At 41.8% G+C, this 21,663-nt stretch overlaps 1 protein-coding gene across 12 annotated transcripts in view; it reads right to left on the reverse strand.

The window, feature by feature from the left end:
- EPB41L3 (erythrocyte membrane protein band 4.1 like 3) overlaps window positions 1-21,312 on the reverse strand; it is a 140,545-nt gene extending 119,233 nt beyond the window's left edge. For 6 of the 12 annotated variants that reach the window (XM_072327446.1, XM_072327466.1, XM_072327442.1 and 3 more), the window contains exon 1: window positions 21,137-21,300. The gene's annotated coding sequence lies outside the window, so the exon portion shown is untranslated. Of the gene's footprint in view, window positions 1-21,136 lie in introns of all 12 variants that reach the window. The other 6 variants (XM_072327451.1, XM_072327445.1, XM_072327428.1 and 3 more) reach the window with 4 other exon arrangements.
- Window positions 21,313-21,663: the final 351 nt, after the last annotated feature.

Raw genomic sequence — 21,663 nt, forward strand, 5'->3', positions numbered from 1 at the left:
TATCTGGTTACCTACTTCTAGTATACAGCCGGAAGTTATAGCAAAATATGCATATACACACAAGATGGCGTAAATAGGCAAAATGTAGTTTTCTTTGGCAGAAGTATTTCCATGCATGTAATATTTAAAAAACAAAACAAAAATACAACCTGCTCATACAGCTGCTTTGGACTCCTGTACTTAGCTCAGAAAGAGGCTGGGGAGATGCTGCAGTCTGCTGATGACCAGGAGCCCCTCCCAGCAATCCTCCCAGATGGTTGCTATTAAGGAGAAAAAAGTTTGCTCCACGTGGCAAAAGGCCACAGACATCACCCAGGGTCCTATGGATCTCCTCGGACAGGATATTGGGAAAAAAATCAGTAGAAAACTCAGACTGCTTTTTTAAATGCTTTGTGCTGCTATGATGGCATCCCAAAAACTTGGCTGTGAGCACTGATCTCAGACTCTCCCCAAAAAAAGCTCACATACCTCTCAAATCAGCACCAGGTACAGCCTATGTCAAAGGGACAGAAAGAGAGAAGGACATTTATTTAAAAAAAAAAAAAAAAAAAAAAAAAAAAGTAAATTAAAACAAATAAAAAACAAAACAAATTAATTGGACTCAAAGTGCACCATACCAGATAGGGAAAACATATGGAAGGAGACATTGTGTAATTCCAGTTGTGCAGAAAAGACCACTTTCTGCTCCAAGACAACAGGTTGAAGAGCCTAACTCCTGACATTGGAAGTAAGGCTGTTTGGATTTGATTAATAAGTGCAAAATGCCATTCCTTCTAATGGGAGAGCCCCTTAGTGTTTCATTACTTTCATTACTAGGGGGAAGCACACCACGGCATGAAGGGACGACAGCTGCAGCCCACTCAGATGCTGCTTTGTGGCAGGGGCCATTCCTCAAATGTGAGGTACTAGTCTTAAAACTTGATAGCTATTAACATCATTTTTCTAGCTCTGTTCTGTACAGGAGCCAGAGGAAAAAGGCTGCTCCAGGTGTTCCACTGTCACTCTGTAAGGGACCTACATGTAAATAAGGAGCTCATGAGCTGCAGAGCGAACTGAAACAGGGATGGCAGAATAAGGAGCTCAGTCAACGCAAAAACCTGCTCATGCTGGAACAGTAGAACTGTTCTCTGTAAATATGGCATGCTAGGATGTGAAAAGAGTTAATTTATCCCGCATGACATCAAAATGTTCACACAGCTTCTGTCAGACTCATTCAGTAGGGTCTTATCTCTGTGTGACCAAAAATCAAACCTAGGTTATCATCAAGCTGCCTTTTGACCATGGAAGGAACACAGATGAGGCTTTCAAAAGGGAACCAGCACAGAAGTAGCAGCACTTCTTGGGGAGGCAGAAGGAAAGTAAGATTTTATTAACAGTTGTGACACATTCACTTAACACAGGAGGATTGCATATGTGTGTAATGGCATTACATTACAAAAAGCATTCAGTTTTACTTCAGTTTGTTCCCATTTAAGATAGAACAACAAGAAACAAGACAGAAGAAATGTGAAGGTCTGGACAGTTGAGGATTCTTTTGTGCTCTGACAAAAGAACAAATCTAACTGTGTTAAAATGACATAATTAAGATCTCTTCTGGTAAACATGAACATTTGGGTAGTACAAATTAGCAGATAAATATGTAAACCTCATCACAGTGATTTCTTTCTCCCTTTGAAAGGCCATCTGCGTATCTGGTGTTGGCATCAGGCATTCATTAAAGGCAGGGAATATTCAGTAGAGGTTACAGAGCAGAAATTGTCTTTGGTGACCACTCTGAATAGTCATAACAAGCCATGCAGTCCTACTTCTGGGATGTTTTAAAGTTAGTTCTCAGCCTACATCCATACAGTGTCAAAGGGAAGCTTTCTGGATGCTTAAATTTAAATCAGTTCAAAAGAGCAGTTTGCGTATGGTATGAGTATCACAGCATCTCAGGACTGCTTTTGATTTCAAGGGGACACCTGAGTTCTGCACTTCTAACATAAGAATCGTGCAGGGAAGAAAACAAAAAGCACTGATGCAAGCATGGCATTTAAATTGGAAGAACTGAACACATGAAAAACCAGCACTCTATACTGCTCTCAGCATCATCAGTCCACACAACCTTCCAGGGCAGATGGGTGACAAGAATGACTAAAGTTGGTGGCACAACAGCAGAGCCACTTGGGGATTAGATGCCAAACAAAGCTGCATAAGGAGCTACTGCTGGGAAGAGAGGCTCCCCATTGCATGAGAGGAGGGTCTGATGGGACAAGCAATGTTCCAGGCAAAATGACAAGTAGAGGTCAAGAGCAAATAATCATTTGGGAGATTTGGGAGAGGGGGGGAGGGAGGGGGAGCATCCAAAGGAGACTCCCATATACAGTGGAGGAGGAAAGAGGACTAGTGTTGAAGCAAGAAATGTGTCTGGACAAAGAGATGCAAATGCAGGATGCTGAGGGGAAAGCATCCTGATGTACACCTATCGATACACTTGAGTATAGAGACTGCATTTGGAGGTCAAGTGGTTTCCCATTCCTGTCTCGGTATCTCTTTGTAAGTGGTTCAAAGGTTTTCTTTCCTACTATGTGATGCAAAGAAGAGGAATTTATTAGAAGTAGTATTTTTGCAAGACATGCCTGGAACAAAATCCAACAAACAATTATAAATCCACTTAACTTCAAGCACTTTAGCAGTCCTGTTGACATTAATGAGACTACTTGCACACTGTCTTGGGCAACCGTGGCAAGTGTGCATGAATAGTGCCTAATTAAACTTGCAGTTTTATGGCACTCACTGCCTCTTCTGCTTTATCTCCGTACAGTGACCCATCATTCTGTACACACCTTTTAAACCTTCTAGCTTCTGGCTACCATCATTCAAGCAGTTTTTGTTTGTTTTTAATAAAAACTGGAAATGTTACAGCAAGTAGTTTTGATAATATATGGAATAGTGCTGCTACAACATCAGCTACACTAAATTCCAAATGCGAAGCAATCAAACTCACCCTACAACATACATATAAAGTTATCAATCAGGCTGTTCGTAGCACCGAGTCAAAGATTTTACAAGGAACATTCCCTCTGCAAAGTAATAAAAAGATCAGTTTATCTCAACAATAAAATGGCAGATGTTAGGACTTAGTACAGGACAAGAAAAAAATATATGCAATTCCCTGCACTAGAAGCCCTCTTAAAATATTTCATGGTGTTCAGTGCTACATTCCTTATGTTGGTATTTCATTTTCTGGAAGAAGGGGAAAAAAGTGTATTTCAGACCTGATGTCAAAACTCTCATTACCAAAAATCCTAGAAGGAATGGTTTATTTCTTATTCTAAAATAAATAACCCATTTAAATACAGCAGGTGAAGTAAGCCAGACGGGGTGGCAAGGAAATACTGCTCCCACTCAGAGCTGGCATCAAACAGCTACTGGCAGCTCTGGGGTGAGACCAGATATGTTAACACACTTCTGTGACAGCAATGACTTAAGTGTCTCACCCAGAATCACCATCAGTTATCAATACGGCACTTTTCCTGCTCTGATTGAGCTAGTTTGATATAATGACCAAAGTGATCTTTAAATACTCAAGACTTTGTGATTACTGTTTTTTTGGGTTTTTTTTGTTTTTTTGTTTTTTTTTTCCTGAGAGAAACTCCTTCATTTCCCTAATACTGACAACATGTATATTTTCCTTTGGAAGGAAAAAGATTCGTCTTCATCACATCTGTTGGTAGTTTCCTTCATTTTATCCTTTTCAACTTCGAGCACAGCAAGGAAGAAATATTTGCATGCTAATGCAAATCAGGGAGTGAAAGCAATCAAATCAAACAGAGAGTAAGATCATCTCTGAAATTACTGAAATCTTTCCTCCACCCATACATTCCACCCCCCCCCACTACTGATCACTGCTGGTTTGTCCTTTAGTCAGAATTAAAGAACAGTGTCCTCAGGAAGTCAACATTGCACAATAAAATAAAATAAATAAAATAAAAATAAAGGCATGAAACTATTTTATGAATATGTGAGAATACACATGGGCATATTAAAATAATACCCCAGGTCTTTCAGAATCCAAAATTACCAGGTAGGTGTTGCCCTTTTCTATCTTGAGGACAAAGTTTAAAAGAGGTAGGGGAAAAAAAAGAAAAGGCATTATTCTTGCATAGTCCAGTCTGATCTAGTTTTATATTGCTATTTACACAGCAATCAGATCACTGTAACCTACTTCTGTAAGGACAGTAGCTGTGGATATGCTTGGGCTCCAAGCATGACGGATACTTACTGCAGGAATAGGTGGTCTAGCAAAGCAGGCCACAACAAGCATGTGTAGCCTGTACAGTGCACAGCAGGCAGAGCAGTGTTTGTTGTTTTTTTTTTTTTTGGCCACTGCATTGACAAAGATTATGTTAGAAGGTACTGTGCTTGAATTTTGAAACAAAATGAACCTCCAGTGATTTTAATGGGGGATATTTGGCTCTAATAATGCTACTTAAACTTCAATATCAAGTTATATAACCTGTGTCTTCAAATTGGGCAATTTCATTACTTTTTCCCTTAAAAAGTGGCTTTAATAGCTAAGCTTTTAAGTTGTTTTCCCCATAATAAATAAATGAAGCTAAAAAGCACTTGTCAGCACTGAAGAGTTGGATATAGTCCCATAGTGGACATTAAGGATACAGATAGGATCAAGCCAATAAAACACTTACAGAAAGGGTTTTTCCTATTAGCTGAGGCAATTTTGAAATTGAGATTCAGTAATATGATTTTAATGCCAGGTGAATGAGGTCAGACAAAGAAGAAATTACATCAGCGACAACAGGCAAATTCTTACCAACTTAATGCCTACAAATTAGAGTCAGCTCTCCTTCCAAAACCATTACTGAATCTATAAGCACAGAGGGAACCAACAGCAAATCACTTCACCATGAAGAACATGCGAGAACAGAACTAAATTACAATGATTTTTGTCATTATCTCTTACAGGCACATTAAGAATGAAGGATGTTAGCGGATCCACCTCTTCCCTGAGCAAAAAGATAACTAATGATGAAAGTAAAGACAATCCTCCCAGTCAGAGAACAGTAAAACTGTCTTCCCAATTTCCCTTCCTGTAGCTTAAATTGGTGTCCTTCCAGCAGCCACTTTCCAGTTTGTAAATTTCCTGGGTCACTTGCTTACAGTGGCACAAACCCAACAGGTTGTGCAGCTAAGCTCTGAGATTCGGAATCACTGAAGACTTTGCTCCCCTGCAGGGACAAAAGGTAGAACAGAATTCAAGTCAAGTAACCAAAACCAGTGCATAACTTAAGCACTGCCCAGGTCTAGATTCTAAACTACTGGGACCTTGTTTGTGTGTGGAAATGAGAAGTACAAGAAAGAGAGGTGAGCAACTGCTGCTTTGGGCATCTATCACAACATGAATGCAATGCGATGTTCACCACACACAGAAACATTAGAAGTGAGGAGCAGACCATATGGCCACCACTGTCTGCCTTTGTGTGGAAAGAAACACTGACCTAAATTAAGGATCTTGTCATCTTAACACCTTTAATCTAGTTAGTTGATGTATTAGTGTACTCTCTCTCAAAATAGCCTGCCTAGCCCTTCAATTAGCTGATGTCAACTGCCGACTCTTATTTACTTCCACAGTACACTGCCTGTGTTACCTTTGCAGTAAAAAGAAAGACTATTCCTTAGGCAACTACATGTTAACACCTTAATTTTACTCAGAGATACTGAGTCAAAACAGTTAAGTTTTCTTAATATTTTACCTCTTAATTTCCACCCTTCATTTATGGTTTTTCCCCATCTCCAAGTTAAATAGGCTAGGACTAATTACATCTTCATAACCTGCACTACCTGAACCCATTAATCATTTCTGCTCTTTTCCACTCCCTATCTCAGTCTTCACACTTTTCTCCCTTTAATACAGTGACAGAAACAAGCAGAAAGCTCCAGATCTGATTTCCATGTGTCAGAACAATCTTTCCAATCCCAAGTTCTCAAGACTTTGTTTGCTTTCCTTTCAAATTGCTGTCATAAACTCTTTAACAGCTCACCCGAACAAAGCATCTCTCCTTCTATGTTTTCTTCCAATTTGCTATTTAGCATCTATTTAGCAACTATTTGGCATTTAGGCCTACCAAATCACCTCCCTTCATCATGTGACCCCAACAGCAAGAGTGCTTGCCATGGAAAGCATGAATGTGACTGAGATCCCTGTCAACGGCCTTCAATCTGTAACTTCACAAATAAGTTTTGAAGGCACAGTGAAACACTGCATTTGGGCTTACTTAAAGCTAGACTGGGCTTCTACAGAACAAGTACAGTGGAAATGTTTCCAAATTTTGTTTAGAAACTCTACAGAAAGCACTGCTTCCAAATAATCAATTCATAAAAACACCACCACAAACACACATACTGATCTATGGTATCAGTGGAAGGAAGACTCAGAAGCATCAAGTGACACGAATTCACATTTGCTTTCACTGCCCATTGACAGGATAAATAAAAAAAAATAAAACTGGATGTAATGTTATTTAAGATTTTAAATCTTAGCTGGTAAAGAAATGAGGGCTATTCTTTTTGCCCACAGAAGATGGTATTTAGTCACAAAATAGCACCTGTCCAGCAGACTTAGGAAATCCAGAAGGCTTACCCAGTGAGTACCATGTCTGAGGGGTTAAGAAACAAAAGGTTACATCTATATAGGATCAAAATAAAATAAAATAAATCAGAGGGTGCCAACCACACCAGTATGTCAATGGCAAAAAAATGGCATGAAATTGCATGCATGCACTCACACAAACAGATATATGTTTATATATATATATATGTATATACACACACACACACACACATATATATATGTATACACAAATATTTAAAATTCCATCCACTACTGCTGGTAGTCTTCCTTTACCAAGTGAAAGAAGCACAGCCTGATGGACTTCCCCCTTCACCCATCACTCCTGGTCTTTTCCCTCAACAGCACAGATGCTGCTCTTCAAAAGGGAAATGGAAAACATCCTCCTCTCCATGAATCAGCAAGGGGATGAACAGAAGGCCCCTCTGGAAAAGCAGGGCATTACCCAAGGTGGAGAAGATCGCAGAACTGGGTGTCAAGGTGCTAAGCAAGGTGGGTTCCTGTGGGCTCTCTGTTTGCTCAGGGTCATGGTCGTATCACATATCTCACTGCTCCTTCCAGGCACCAGATGGTTCATGTTAGCTTTGTCCATGCTCAGCTAGCAAGCGTCAGTTGAAAAGCCCAGGCCCCAAATATTTCAAAGATGAAACAATAATAGGCTTTTTGCCAGTAACATGGGACTGGATTCTGGCCCCTACTGCATGCTCCAGTCACATGCAGGCAACAAGCCAAAAGCTGTCTTAGGATCTGGCCTGCAGACTTCCTTCACATTCCTGAGCTGTAGGTCAAAAAGAGTCTGTGTCCAGCACCCATCTCCCTCTTGCCTCATCAGTCTCAAACTATAGCTGTAAGATGGCAAAGGAGCTCAGACTCATGAGAGTTGCCTCAAGAATCCCATGAAGCAGAAGAAAAATGGCTAGCAAACAAGCCCTCATTGTACCAATAATTAATTGCAGCCCTCAGGTAGATCAAGTTTTCCTCTATGTTTGCTGCTGCACCCTCCACACTATAAACATTTAGGAACTCCTGTTTCTGTTCTACAATTGAAAGCATAAAAGGTCAGCAGAGAAGGCAAGTCTATATGCTCAGGCTTAAGCATTACAGCTTGGTCAGTCTGATCCAGTATTAACAAAAACAACAGTTGCTTGGATGAATTAACACTACCTTGCACATTTAAAAACAGTCATTTCCCTTTTGTGCCTTCTGTCTGTTTTACAGAATTATTTATCACTGGGGATGGGAGCCATAAAGCAATTATGAAAATAATTAGGTTAGAAATATTATATCCATTTAAAAAATGTTAATAAAAAACAAACAAACAAAAACCAAACAAGTATCCCTTATCAAAGAACGAAGTATTACAGAAAAATAAATGGTAAGAAAACAGAATAATGGACAAATACCACATAGTCCTTTAGAGAAGCATTACATATTGAAAATTCCTCCTGTTGAATGAGTATTAGCATACAGTACCATATATCAAAATTCATTCTTCCTTAAAAGAATTCTCAACTAGTTTGCCAATTCTGATTTTATAGGCTAGCATGCTGTTTTCTAGCATGCTACGTTAAATAGTGTAAAAATCTATGTAGTAACCAACACAAGATGTTTGAGTATCACATTATTGCCATGCTGTTTAAATTTCTTTAGCTGCATGCTACTTCACATTAAGATTATTTTTGTTTCTCTGAAACAAGTGCTCATGCAAGACAGACACAGTTACAGGTTGCTATTTGCATGCTGACTGTATCTAGAATAGTCTCATTCTAGAGAATCATCAATGAAAGCCATGCCTATCGCAATTCCTCCTCCATGCCCTTTATCCATACTGCAAGGGCATTCGAGTAAAGGAACTTGAGTTTAATCTTTGAATTAAACACTAGATGGAGCCCACTTCCCAACACTGAAAAATGAAACTCACTGCAAAATTCTTGCAATCCTATTGAGATATCTCGTCATGCATAAACATGACCAAACAGCTGCAGTGACCGTCATTACTGCAAAGACATATACTATCTCTGCATTAAAAAAAGAAAAGGCAGATTTCAATAACAGACAACTACAAAGAAATTTACATTAGTTTGAAATAAGAAACTTGAAATGCTTTAAGAATTCATTATAGGCTTAGTTTAAAGTTCCGTATAACAAACATAGTGCTGGGTTGAGACATGAGAGAAATATGATGAAGTTAGATATTATTGTATTTTCAATAGTAAACTGTACTGATTCTGCCTGTATTGGAATTTGGCAGAAATGCACATAAATATAAATTAAATAGGAAGAATCCTATTTCAGTTGTATTTCATTAGTTCTAGTAAAAAAACTCCTTTGTGATGTTGATAAAACTCCCTCTCTCATACTAGTGATACCACGTGTTCAACTAGTGATAAATGAAGAAGGGAAAAAGATGCAACAACACAAAATGTCACTGCAACTGTTCTGGTGAGAAAACAGAAGAGAAAAAAGTTGAGTTGCCAAAATTACAACTTAAGCAGCTTCTCTGTAACTGGATAAATGCATTTATCTCAGGCTTCACTGCAAACAACTGCCACTTCTGCAATAAATGTGGCCACCCTCCAAGTTGGCTCCACAATGCAAAGGGCAGGCAGAAATCACTGAAAGACAACCCTTGACCATTTCTCAGCTTGCCAAAGAACATGCTAGCAGGAACATCTAAAAGCTAAGCAGACAATAATGTTGTGCAAAACCTCGAATGGGATTCCCAGCAATACAATTCTGCTGACAGCTGAGCTATCGTTGATTGCTTTAACCTTTGCCCAGCCTGGGCCTCTGATTTCACCTGACTCTTTTCCTGACAAACCTATAGTAACAGCTTCATCAAGGTTGAGATAAGCATGCAGGCAGTTAGCTTCTTCACAAAAGCATACTTTTTCCCCCATCAACAGCAACCTGTTCTGTTCAAACAGAACGAACAACCCAAACTTAGCTCACCTTCGTCACTTGCAGGATGTTTTCTGAGCCACTTGAGAAGGCCTCAACTAAGGAAATTATTACTAACTCAAGTTCACTAACTCCTATCCTGACTGCAAGTTCCAGAAGCAAAAAACATACAGTGACTGGAAAGAAAAAGGTACATTTTTTTCCATAAAAGACCATCCCTGCTTATTTCCATCTGAGACCTATGTAGAATATCAACATTGTCTCACGTCTCTGCTGATAAAAGCTGGCCTCCAGGATCTGGTGGATCACTCCTGTGACATCAGTACCTAAGGGAAACTCTCTGAAACCAACCAAAGCTCCTTCAATGTGAGATCTGCTGCCAAGAGGTCACAGACTTACCCTCACATGACTGCCAACAAGCAACTCCATAAGCAGCACAGGCAGGACAACTCTCACTCATGCTGGGGCTATGTGGAAGACCTGATGCCAGCAAGCATGCTGGTGATTCTGATACTACAGTTACAAATATCCTTTTTTTAGTTGTATTACATTTTCCATTCAGGTATACTGAAAAACACAGACACGTGCTCTCAGAGTATAGCTAGCACCTAGTATTCATTTCAAAAGAAAATAAGAGAACAATTAGTATTTATCTGGCACTTGACTTACAACCACCTAGGCACACAGGCTCATTTGCTTCCTGAGGCTTTTGATTCAATGAAGTGGTTATGTTATTATCAGGAAAAGTACCTCAGCAACCCCATAGATTAAGTGTCAGCAAAAGGAGAAGACAACTGAAGTACCAGCCACAGTTGCAGGTTTTACTAAACAGTAATGTTTAACTACTTCCTTATCACAATCTTCCTGTACAGCTATAATTTAGGAACCTTTGCCACTGCAATTTTCTCTGCTTCATTTTCTTTACAGCTATGGTTTTACATGTCAGACTAAATGCTTCTTCATCAACGCTATTATCCGTGCAACAACTGAAAATGAACAGCTATGATAAAAAAAAGAAATAAAATAAACCAAACAACAACAACAAAAAAACAACAGAAAAGAATCTCAGAATCACCAAGGTTGGAAAAGACCCACAGGATCACCCAGTCCAACCACCCACTCATCACCAATAGTTCTCACTAGAAGAAATAGGGACTTTGCACACATATAAAAGAAACTAAAATAAAAGGAACACTATCCAATGTGGTATTTAAGAGTAGAGGAAAAAGTGCACGTTAAGTCACAATAGTTATTTAACACAGCTCTGATGATAATTACTGTGAACATGACGGAGCAATAACGTTAAGGCTGAAAACTTGAAATTCTACTTTCTTAAAGCAACAGTCCTGATGGCTTTATGACCATGATGTTATCAACCTCTGAATATGGAAGGAGCAATAATCTGTGGCCTCCCTAGGACCTCACCCACTGATCCCCATCTGATCACCACTGGGGCATGGCAGGTTGGAATGACAGCTCACCTGCTATGTGTATGAAAGCAGATGGGATAGTAATTTAAAAAAAAAAATAAAAAAATAATAATAATATATATTAAAAAAAAAAGGTAAAGGAGTGAAAAGCCTTTGAAATCTCATTCAGAGTTACTCAACTGTTGCTTTTCATATTCATCTTTATTGCCTCTGAACATAAAGCAGGAAAGTCAATCTATAAATTAAACTAACTCACTTCAGGAAAGAACAACAACAACAAGACAAGAAATACAACCCCAAAACTGAAATCTGGAAGATTCAAACGATTATTCACTTGTGCATTCGTAAGCCATAGACTGCTAATAGCTTATTTTGTAAATTTTGTGCTTCTTTTCAAGTGTTCGCTACACTAACCCAGCAACTATGGAACTAACAATAACTATGGGAATAGTCATAGCTGAAGTTTCATAAAAAGAAGTCAGCTAAAGAAAGCCTCTCAAAGTGTAACAGCCTTTCCATGAGGAAGATACTCTAAAAGTTCACTCCAGTGAGGTAAATCAAATTTGTTAACTGATGTTAACAAACATCACTTGTTTTTTTTCTCCAGTGTTTTGGAAACCAGTGCTACAGCTACTATTGGAGTATAGCACTCAGCACGCTGTTTCATCAGAAGGAGCAAACTGCTTCACGCAATTAAAAACTGAGAGTAACGAACCACTCAGACAATGCTCAAGGCAGGAATATTCCAGAAAGAACCTGGCTAGATACTGCCTTCCTCTGCACATTACATCCTCCCACAGAAGTTACCACCAGTCTTGCTGCCGTTCCTCCCCATGACCTTGTTACTTGACATGTCTTCCAAGCATAAAGACCATGCTAAATTCAAATGCTTTTTAATGGATCACAGGATAATTCAGGCCAGGAGGGACCTGAGGAGTTCTCCAGTCCACCCTCTGGCTCCAAGCTGGATCATCTGAGATCAGATTGGTTTGCTCAGGGTTTTGTCTAGCTGGACCATAAAAATCTCCAATAATGGAAACTGCACAGCCTCCCTGGGCAGCCTGTGCTGCTGCCTGGCTGTTCTCATGTTGAAAAAGTATCTCCTTTCAACCTTTTTGAACTTCTCTCATTTCCACTTTTGCCCTCTGTCTCTTGTCCTTCTACTACAAACACTTGGGAGGAGGTAGGATTGCATCATAGAATCATAAAGGTTGGAAAAGACCACTAAGATCATCAAGTCCAATCACTAACCCATTACCACCACACTCAGTCAGTTCTACTCTTACAGCCCTTGTAACTTTGATATTTACCTGCTACACTTTCCTCTTTGATTTAGATTAACAGACTTCAACTTTGCCAAAAATCTAAATACAACTAACATGGAGCTACAGTGAAAAATTAAACTAAGCACAGAATCTGGGTGGAAATGCTCGTCCATGTAATCACACCAGTCTTCCTCTGATATGCACTAGTAATGGCAATGTTCACATTATAGCCCTTCTAAACACCAAAACAGTATCTCTTCACATGGGTGCAGCACAAGAGCCAAGTGTACACATACACTACAAAACAGCCTGAAAGGCAAGCGAGATGCACACTGAAGCAAAACTACAAGGAATGCACTCCGGTAGTTTTCAGACTTAAAGAGCTTTCTGTAGTATATACGTCAAGATAAATATGCATTATTTACATTCCTGTGTACAAGAGCTATTACTGTCTCAAGCTGATCAAGGCTTCTTAGCACATCAAAGAGTGGCAATCTGAAGCAGCATGCTCATAGATCTCACTGCTACAGCCACAGAATTACCTTGTACCAGTTAAGCAGAAGGCTTCCTAACTCCTAGCTACACTGCTGAGGAGTCAAAGATGCCTAAAGCAACCAAGGAACAAGAAATTTGCAGCAGTGCAACATATGTTCATCCTGTCTGAAAGGTCACACAAAACATGATTAGCGCCATTATCCTCCGGGACTCTGAATCTGAATATTGCCTTGAGACCAGGGCTTTCCAGCATGAGCTACAGATCAATAATAAGGATTATACAGCAATACAGCAATACTCTGGAGATGCTCACAAGTAGAAGTGAGAAATCAGTTTTTATCTCAGATTTCTCCAAAGCTGTACCTGAGAAGACAGTCTTATGCTCCAGTTCTATCTTCCAATCTCAGGCTCTTTGCACCTGTACAACACACTGGTGTGGCAGAGCACACACTCAGAGGACTCAAAAGGAAAACAGAGAGCATGCAGCAGCTCAACCCAGCTGCAACCTGCTGGCAAGCAGCCCACACCCTGCCCCATGCTCACTCCCACACCTCACCCAGAATAGGGCCACCACAACACAAGACCATTCATGGCTCCTCAGCTTCCTCACTCAGACTTAAGCCTGTGTTTAAATAAGGCCATTGCCACACAGGTGAAAGGTGAGGCAAGTTGTTTTCCTTGATTGAATCCCTTAGTAGTAACAAGTCACTCCTACAATGTCTAAGTAGCTCAGAGATAAACCCTAAGACTTCTAAGCTGCCAACCACCCCCAGCCAGCTCTTGGAGGCAGCTTTCCTCCCATGGACAGTGCTGGCTGAACTCAGACACTTCCAGTTGCCTTTCTGGTGGAGATCTTAGGGCTGATGCATTTGCAGCAAATGTTTTCCCTGCAGCTGCCTAGTCACCTTCAATTGTAAGACCCAAACACCAGAGTGTGACCCAAACATGTCAGGGAGCAACAGTGGTTCCCAACATGATCTGCATTCAAGTAAAGAACGTGACCCTGACAGAGCTCTTTTTCACATATCTCAGTGGAGACTACTTGGAATGGAAATCTTATTCCATAGGAAATTCTGATCCAATATTTAATGCAGATGAATCCTCAGTTCACCACCTCTGAAAGTTTACACTGCAGGCAACAGCAGAGTAAGGACAATACAAAGGACTCCACAGTATTTTTCTGAAACACCAGCCAATGAATTCATACTTTTCTATCTGAATTATTTGCAGAAACAATTGAATAAGCCAGGAAAGAAGAATTAAAATGTTCTAAGCCATTGCTTCACAGTATGTCTTACAGAAAAGTCATTTTATAGTTATCATATGAAGTGACACTATTTCAAATTAACTTGCTGCACGTTAATTCCTTCACCTTTGCCAACAATAAAACAAAATAAGAAAGAAAAAAAAAATACAATCCACCAAAGAACATGTTGCAATTCAGTAAGCTTTGCCTGTTGCTTCCACACAACCAACATCCCAAAAACAGATCAAGCTTTTGTCAAGCCCAACTTGCAATAAATAGCATTGTTCTTCTTTCCCTCAAGAAAACACTTATTTTTCTCTCCAGAAAATGCAAGTTAAACTTATTTTGCAGACTCACCAAAATTGTCCACATCCCAGGAGGCAGTAGCGTGTCATTCATCGAGTCCATGGTTGCCGCATGGCCGTAGCAATCAGCAGGAAAATGAAAGGGAAAAAGAAGAAAACAAGAAAAGAGAACACTTGGGATTAAATGAAAAACACTACACTACAGCTTTATGTAAAGGTTACATGGGATTAAACGGACTGAACACCCCCCCAGATCGCAATATATTCTAGGAAGGAAGAAAACAGGCACCTTAGAAATAGCACAATGATAAAACAATAATTACAGTTTATCAATTACCTGTCAAGGCTGGCATCATTTTGAGATTAAAACAACCCTTCTACTGTACATTTTTTCTTCCTCATCAGTCAGCAATAAGCAGACAACATCAGACATGAGATAAGGTATGCTATACTCTGATGCTGCAGACAGTTTTAAATCCTTGACAATTAGATGTAAGATTTATTGGCAGGAAAAACAGTCAGAAGTGGCCCTCACCACAGTGACTGATAATATCCTCAGTCAAGGAAAAGGGGATTGATAATTTATTCCCTACAATTAAGTGACTTGAAGCCTATTCTACAGCTGTGTATCTCTGCTCAGTTATATATCTGCAAACCATCAAGAACACCCAAGCCAAAATGACCACAAATCAGCATCAGCTCTTTCCTGCTAACAAAAATCCAAAGAACAAATGTCACCGTTTTCCCAGGCTCAGAATCGATTTCCTTTGATAACAGCTCCAAAACATTCAACCAGGTTAGTTTACTGTTGTTATTACTACTGCTATTATCTCAGAGAGGGACTGCTTTGGAGACATCTTTATAAAATTCTTACTGCTGTAGGTTAACCTAAGCAAATTGCCCAAGCATGTGTAAGAAAACCAAAATGTGTGTTCTTCTTTGGAATGGAGAAATTGATTGCGTCTGCAAGTTCAGGAGGAGCAAAAGGTCCCAAGGCAGCTGATAGCAAAGGCACTGAAGCTTGCAGCACAGAGGAGGACACTGGGAAGAAAATGCTAACTATGTTATCCCCACAACTGTATCAGCATCAGGTTTTGGCCATCATGCAAATAGTACCAAGGCTGACAAAATGCCAAGGAGGCAATAGTCTACACAAATCTCTCACGTTGGATTGGGAAATCTTCCCATCTGAAAGGCTTGGGCCATCCACACTCTTCAAGCAATCCATCCTCAGGGATACACATACACTCACAACCCGAAGGTTTTCTGAAGTGGTCATGGCAACATTTTGACTTCCTGAAGCCCCAGGCGGGCTATGAAGGCAGTGAGCCTCTTGCACTGATCCTGAGATGGTTTCTTTTTGATCACTGCAGAAACCATGTTATATGAAGGAAAAAATCTCAGTTAGTATCAAAAAGGGAAATACAATTGGCACAGACAACTCATTTGCAGCCTCCTACTGATAATGGTTGATGAGCTACCTCCTCCTCTGCTTCCACAGCCCATTAGTAAAACAGCAAGGAAGACTGCAGAAGGATGCTGACTGCTCATGTATTTCACTTTGCTGGCCATAAGTTTTTGTTGCTAGTTTGGTAGGAATGCTTTTACAAAAGGAGCTTTTCCAACTCCTTCATGTGAAACGTATTGTCAGGGAGAGGGAAAAGAGGCTGCAAAGGATTTTCCTCCACTTCTGATTTTGTTTGTCAGTCCTGTAAAGAGCTACCCTTCCCCAGAAGTGTGGCCATGTATCACTATTGTATGTGTAACTGCAGATGGCTCTTGGGTATTACCTGCCTCTTCCTCCTACAAGGGAAGTGGAGCTCAATGGGAGGACAATTTCACTGGAGCAGACATATTCCAAAATACTCCCAATGTCTGTAATGGCCACTGAGCAATCAGACGAAATGCACGACTCCAAACAAAGGAAAGTAAGATTGCAATGGTGAAATGGAACAAGATGAACATTGATGAACTTGCCAGAAGACAAGAAGTCAAGGGGTAATGCGAAGGGTGAGTAGCTGGGAATGCATGATAACATGGTGTGCAGAAAAAAAAGGAAGAGGGAACAAAACGTGACTTGAAGGTGGCACCCTACTGCATGCAAGTAGGAGAGATGTCAAACTTGTTTCTTTAGGATGGAGAGGGGAACAGGAAAGTATTGCAGCATCCCCATTGACAATACTGCATGTGCATTTCTGAGTGAGAACAAGAAGTTGTAATGGTGTAACAGGCAGGTTTTCATTAACAGCTCAAAAGGTTTGTAGAAGAGGAAAAAAAAAAAAAAAAAAAAAAAAAAAAAGAAGAAGGAAAGAAATAATATGCCAGAATAGAATGAATGTTGCTTTGAACATTACAGCAGCATCTACTGCCTGCACTACCTGCCAATTGCTTGGGTCAGGGTCAGAGGAGATGCATTAGAACAAGACCACAGAAACAGAGCCATTTTGCATTCCCCATGCTCCTCTTCACATGCTATTTTTGCATGACTCTGGTTATGAAATTGAAAACATTGGTTCAGCTTCAGGCAGCAATTTTAGGGTCAATTGCTTTTTCACCAGACACTGAAATCACAATTTGTCAAGCATCAAATTAACTGTGAACGTTTTAGGGGACAGTGAGCTTTATTTATGCATTATTACTTTGGGTCCCTCTCCTCAAAGGCCTGTACTGTAATTCCTCTTTATATGCCAGGTGCTTTTTTTCTTGCATCACACCTTAAGGTGAACTCTGCAATTACACTACTCACTTTCTACTCCACCAACTCATCTGTGACTGCCACACACTCTCTAGTGTAATCTGTACAAATGGAGGCATACACTTCAAAAACCATGCGAAGCATTTTATCCGTTTATCACAGAAGTACATCAATACAGTTTTTTTCAGCTAAAAGCTTTTGGAAGTTTCCACAAAAACTTTTATGGTTCATCCTGGATCCATTCCTAATCCACAGGCAAGCTGAAAGACTCGCTGGCACCAGTGCTTCACCAAATAAATAAACAATAAAGCCTTAGTGAGTTCAGCTGTCCAACAAGGAACAGGGCTATGCATCTTGAACTGATTTCACCCTGGATCCACCTGAAGGATATGGTTCTGGAATCAAATTGATGCTTGAGCAGCATTGCAGGCATAGAAATGGAAACTAATGGAACTAGAAAAGCATTGCTGCAGGTATATTTGAAACAGATTTATGACTTCACCTGTCAGTAGAACTTCTATTACATGAGAAAAACTTTCATAATTTACTCCTCTGTGAAAATATTAGTCAAGTGTGAGTGTGAAAAAGCTCTCTCTAAAATGAAAGAAGCTGTCCAGGAATATCCTGTAAATTCCATACATCTGAAGACGATTAAATTAGAAGTGCTATTTTGTATTAAAACGAGGTGCTCACAAAATGTTATGGAAATAATAGAGTCATCATGATAAATGATGAAATTGACAGTCCTGCGGAGATTTAACATACAAGCAATAAAGCTGAGTTTGGTTTACTCAGTTTCTATTTCAGGTCTCCAGTCCCACCTCCACAGCTTGTCAGATCCAACTGGGGAGGCAGATCATGACAGCCTACATCATGAGAAGCAAGCTGTACAGCTGGAAGTTCGCCCTTACTTGGCAAAAGCAAGGTTAACCAACACTAGCATCAACATCTCCCTTCCATCCTTGTAATATAAAACTCAAGCACCATCTGAATTTCACGAAGCACAGGCTACTTCAGTTCCTCATAAGGACAAGAAACTCAGCTCTTGGCAAGGATTGGTGCATCCTCCCAAAAACTTATCCATTAAAGAAAGCTACACACCCCTAAGTACATCATTCTGTATATCAATGTTTACCTAGAAGTAGTATATGTGTGTATGTACACACACACACATCTGCAAAAAATATATATAATTTATATAAGATGTGTTCATCACCCAGCAGGTGGCACTCGTAGCCCAAGCTCCTGAGGCTGAAGCACTGGAGGCTATGAGTAGGTGCTACTCTCCAGGAGCACCATCTTCCTGACAGGTAATGCAACCACTAGGGGCTTGCAAGAGTCCACAAGTCTTTTGCAAGACCTGAAGTGTCAAGTCCAGCATCCAAACAAATAAATAAGCAAACACCAAATCAAAACACCAAATTAAGATTACCGGCCAGAGATGGCCTCCATTACTTCCAGCTGCAAGGCTCTCTTCTCTCCTGGTAGTGAGGAGCTGCATACACGTGCTGATGATCTCAAGTGCTCTTGCACCCTTTCTGGAAGAGCAGAATCTGAGGAACCAAAAGGATTCTGGAGGAGAGAACATGGAATTCTTCCAGAATGGAAGCAATATATCATGAAGTTAAAAACAATACAATTAAATGTAATGCTTCCTTCAGACTTCGTTGCTTCTTCATTTCGCACATGCAACTAGCTCTCAAGTAGTCCTACTAATATTTTGGGCTTTTGAAGAGCTCATGATTGAGCAAATCAGAACTGGCAGAGAACTGAAATGCTGTTTTCCTTTGATTAAAATTGAAGCCTTGTTTCCACCCATGCCTTAAGTGTCACCGTCACACAGGCATTCTCAATATACCTCTTCTCCAGCTGAGTGGTGCTTCAACTACAGCTGAGTGGGTTTGTTTTTAAAAAAATATTTTCCCTTCCAATTCAATATTCCACCCAACTCCTTCCCCTCTTCAAAGAGGGGAGAAAAAAAGGGGAAAAAAAAAGATTAATTCAAAAGCATCAGTCTGAAAATATCAGCTCTGTGTGGAGCATTTCTGTTCCCACTAAGAGAATGCCGCGTGTCAGATTGAACGATGCCTTTCCAAGGTCATTTCATGTTCCAGTAGGTTTGTTATGAAGTTGTGGAACGGCAGATAAGGTTTCATGAGATAGTAAAGTGCCTTCCTAAGCTACTTCTGGGCAGTAATGTGCAACCAATATTTGAGCTGGAGACTTCTATGACAATTACCTCTTAAAGCGACTTCATAGGCTCAGATAAATGCTGCTGCAGGAAGGGCAAGAGAGCAGTGACATACTGATAGCCTGTTTTCCTGCTCTCTCCAATTCATTAAAAAATAAAATAAAATGAATTAAAAAAAAAAAAAAAGGAGGGGGGGGGAAGTCAAAGAAAAAGCCATTTTCCTGACAAACTTGCATTAATAGCACACATTTATGGCACTTGGCAAGGCTGGGAGGAAGGTTACTTTTCTAGGAACATTAATGGGGTGTCCCCTCAGGACATTCTGTTACAATATCAATCCTTCATAATAATGAGATTCTGATGTTAAAACATGTTTAATTCAGATTCTAGAGGGATCCTTCCGACTTACAAAAATAAGGGTATCAGAGTAACGCCCTATGAGGAAATGGGACCAACAGCTTCTAATGTTGAAAAAGAAAAAAAGAAACGCCAAGAAGAGTTATGTGCACATCTAAGAACATTTCTTGGAAAGTCATGCACTCACAGGGTGAGGAACGACGACCCACTGTTTTTAGATTTCCTCTGATAAAGCCCAAAAATGGAGGACACGATGGAACATCAGCCTCTCAGCATGCTCTGCACACTGCCTGAGCCTATCCCAAACTCTGACGGAAGGGCTGCACCTGGCAGCACACCAAACGGTGTGCTACAGCTTCAGCTACCAGCCACGGACAGCACCCTTCCCTGGAAGGAACAGCTCACAAACTCCAGAGAGAGAGGACAAAACCCTTCTCGGGAACGGCTCACTACATCTTAACGAGGCTCAGAGCTCGCCTAAGAACCATCGATTACAGCTTCAGAAAAAAATGCAAACGCTTTGCATTGAAGCAGTCCTACTGAAACATGCGGAGGAGGAATCCATGTATTTCCAAGTCCTAAATAAGCATTTGGGCGTCCAAACAGCCTGTCAGGAAAAATTAGAAGGAAAAAAAAAAAAAATGGCCACCCGGTGCTGAACTGTGCACAAAATGCAGAGTTTCAGCGCTCCCGCTCCTGCATTGCACCCTGCGCTTCCCTGCACGGCCCCGTGCGCTCCCGCACGCTCCCGGCGCCTCTCCGCGCTCTCAGTCCAGAGCCGCTGATGCACAGCGCTATCCCGCAGCCACTCCAGGGCTCCAACGCTACTTTCAATTCCCGTGTTCCTATCACTTTGCTACCTAACTGCTGTTACTACAGAAATGCAAATACATACAGCTCAGTTGTCTCCTTATTCCTTAATGGCCGAGAGGGCAAAAGAAAGAAAAGCAAACAAAAAACATACAGAAAAAAAAAAAAACACAAAAAAACAAAAAACGGGAGTGCACCTCTTAAATACCCACTCTCCGATATTTTTAGCGCTACAGACGCACTGACACCGCCGTCCGCGCGCAAATGCTTGCGGCTCCATCACGAGCCGCTCGGATCCCGCACACATATACACCCTCCCCCACCCCCCTCCCAAACCGGGTGTCAGCATCCCATCGGCTGCGGCTGGGTTTCCCCGGGCTGCTCTGCGCTCCACACTGCGCTGCGCAGCGCGCACTCGCTTCGCGCCCCCGCAGCCGCCCCCGCCGCGCAGCGCGCAAAACCCGCGCAGATCTTCCGCGGCGCGGGCAGCCGCAGGGAAGTGGCCCGCCCGCGGCATTCCCGCATCGTGGCCGCTCCGCCGCCGCAGAAGGAGCGAGGGTTGCCCGAGGGCATCGGCTGCGGAGGTGGGATGGGGGCAGCGACAACACAGAGGAAAAGATTAAATTAAAAAATAAAGATGAAAAAAGGCTGAGAGCCCCGGAGCAGTCGGGACGGCGCTCGTCCCTTGGCCCTCCCCATTGACCTCAAGCCAAGGACAGCCCGGCGGCCCCGCCGCGCATCGCGACCCGCCTAGTTGAACCGAGCAGTGCCGCGGAAAGGCAGAGCGGGGAACGGGGCTTAGAGGAGACTCACCTGAGCCTCAGAACGGGTTCCCTTCCTTCCGCCGCTCCTCCTCCCGCTGGCACCTCCAGCTCGGCGCGGGCACAACCCCGGCCCGCCGAAGTTCCGCGCCGCGCAGCCGAACTCCCACCTGCAGCACCCGGCGGACTCCGGCTGCCGGCACGGCGCGGATCTGCACAGCACCGCGCGGCCCGCCCCGCCGCAGCCCCATTGGCCCCGCCGCAGCCCCGCCCCGCCTCCGCCCGCCCGGGACCGGGGCCGGGGCCGCCCCCCTATGCTGGGCTGCCAGGAGCAGGGGTGATGATGTGGGGTGCCGGTTCTTCCTGCTTTACGCATGCAGCGGTCCCAATCAGGGCTTTTTAGCCTGTGTTGCTGGTGTGATACGGGAAGGGGAAACGATAAAAGCACGTGCACTTCAGACGCAGCTGGAGTGCGGGAGCATCATAGAATCACAGAACGTCTTCGGTTGGAAGTGACCTCAAAGCCACCCAGTCCCACCCCGTGCTTTGGGCAGGGCTGCCACCCATCCAGCAGCTCCG

This window comes from Excalfactoria chinensis, chromosome 2 (assembly GCF_039878825.1).
Source record: "Excalfactoria chinensis isolate bCotChi1 chromosome 2, bCotChi1.hap2, whole genome shotgun sequence".
NCBI classification, from domain to species: domain Eukaryota; kingdom Metazoa; phylum Chordata; class Aves; order Galliformes; family Phasianidae; genus Excalfactoria; species Excalfactoria chinensis.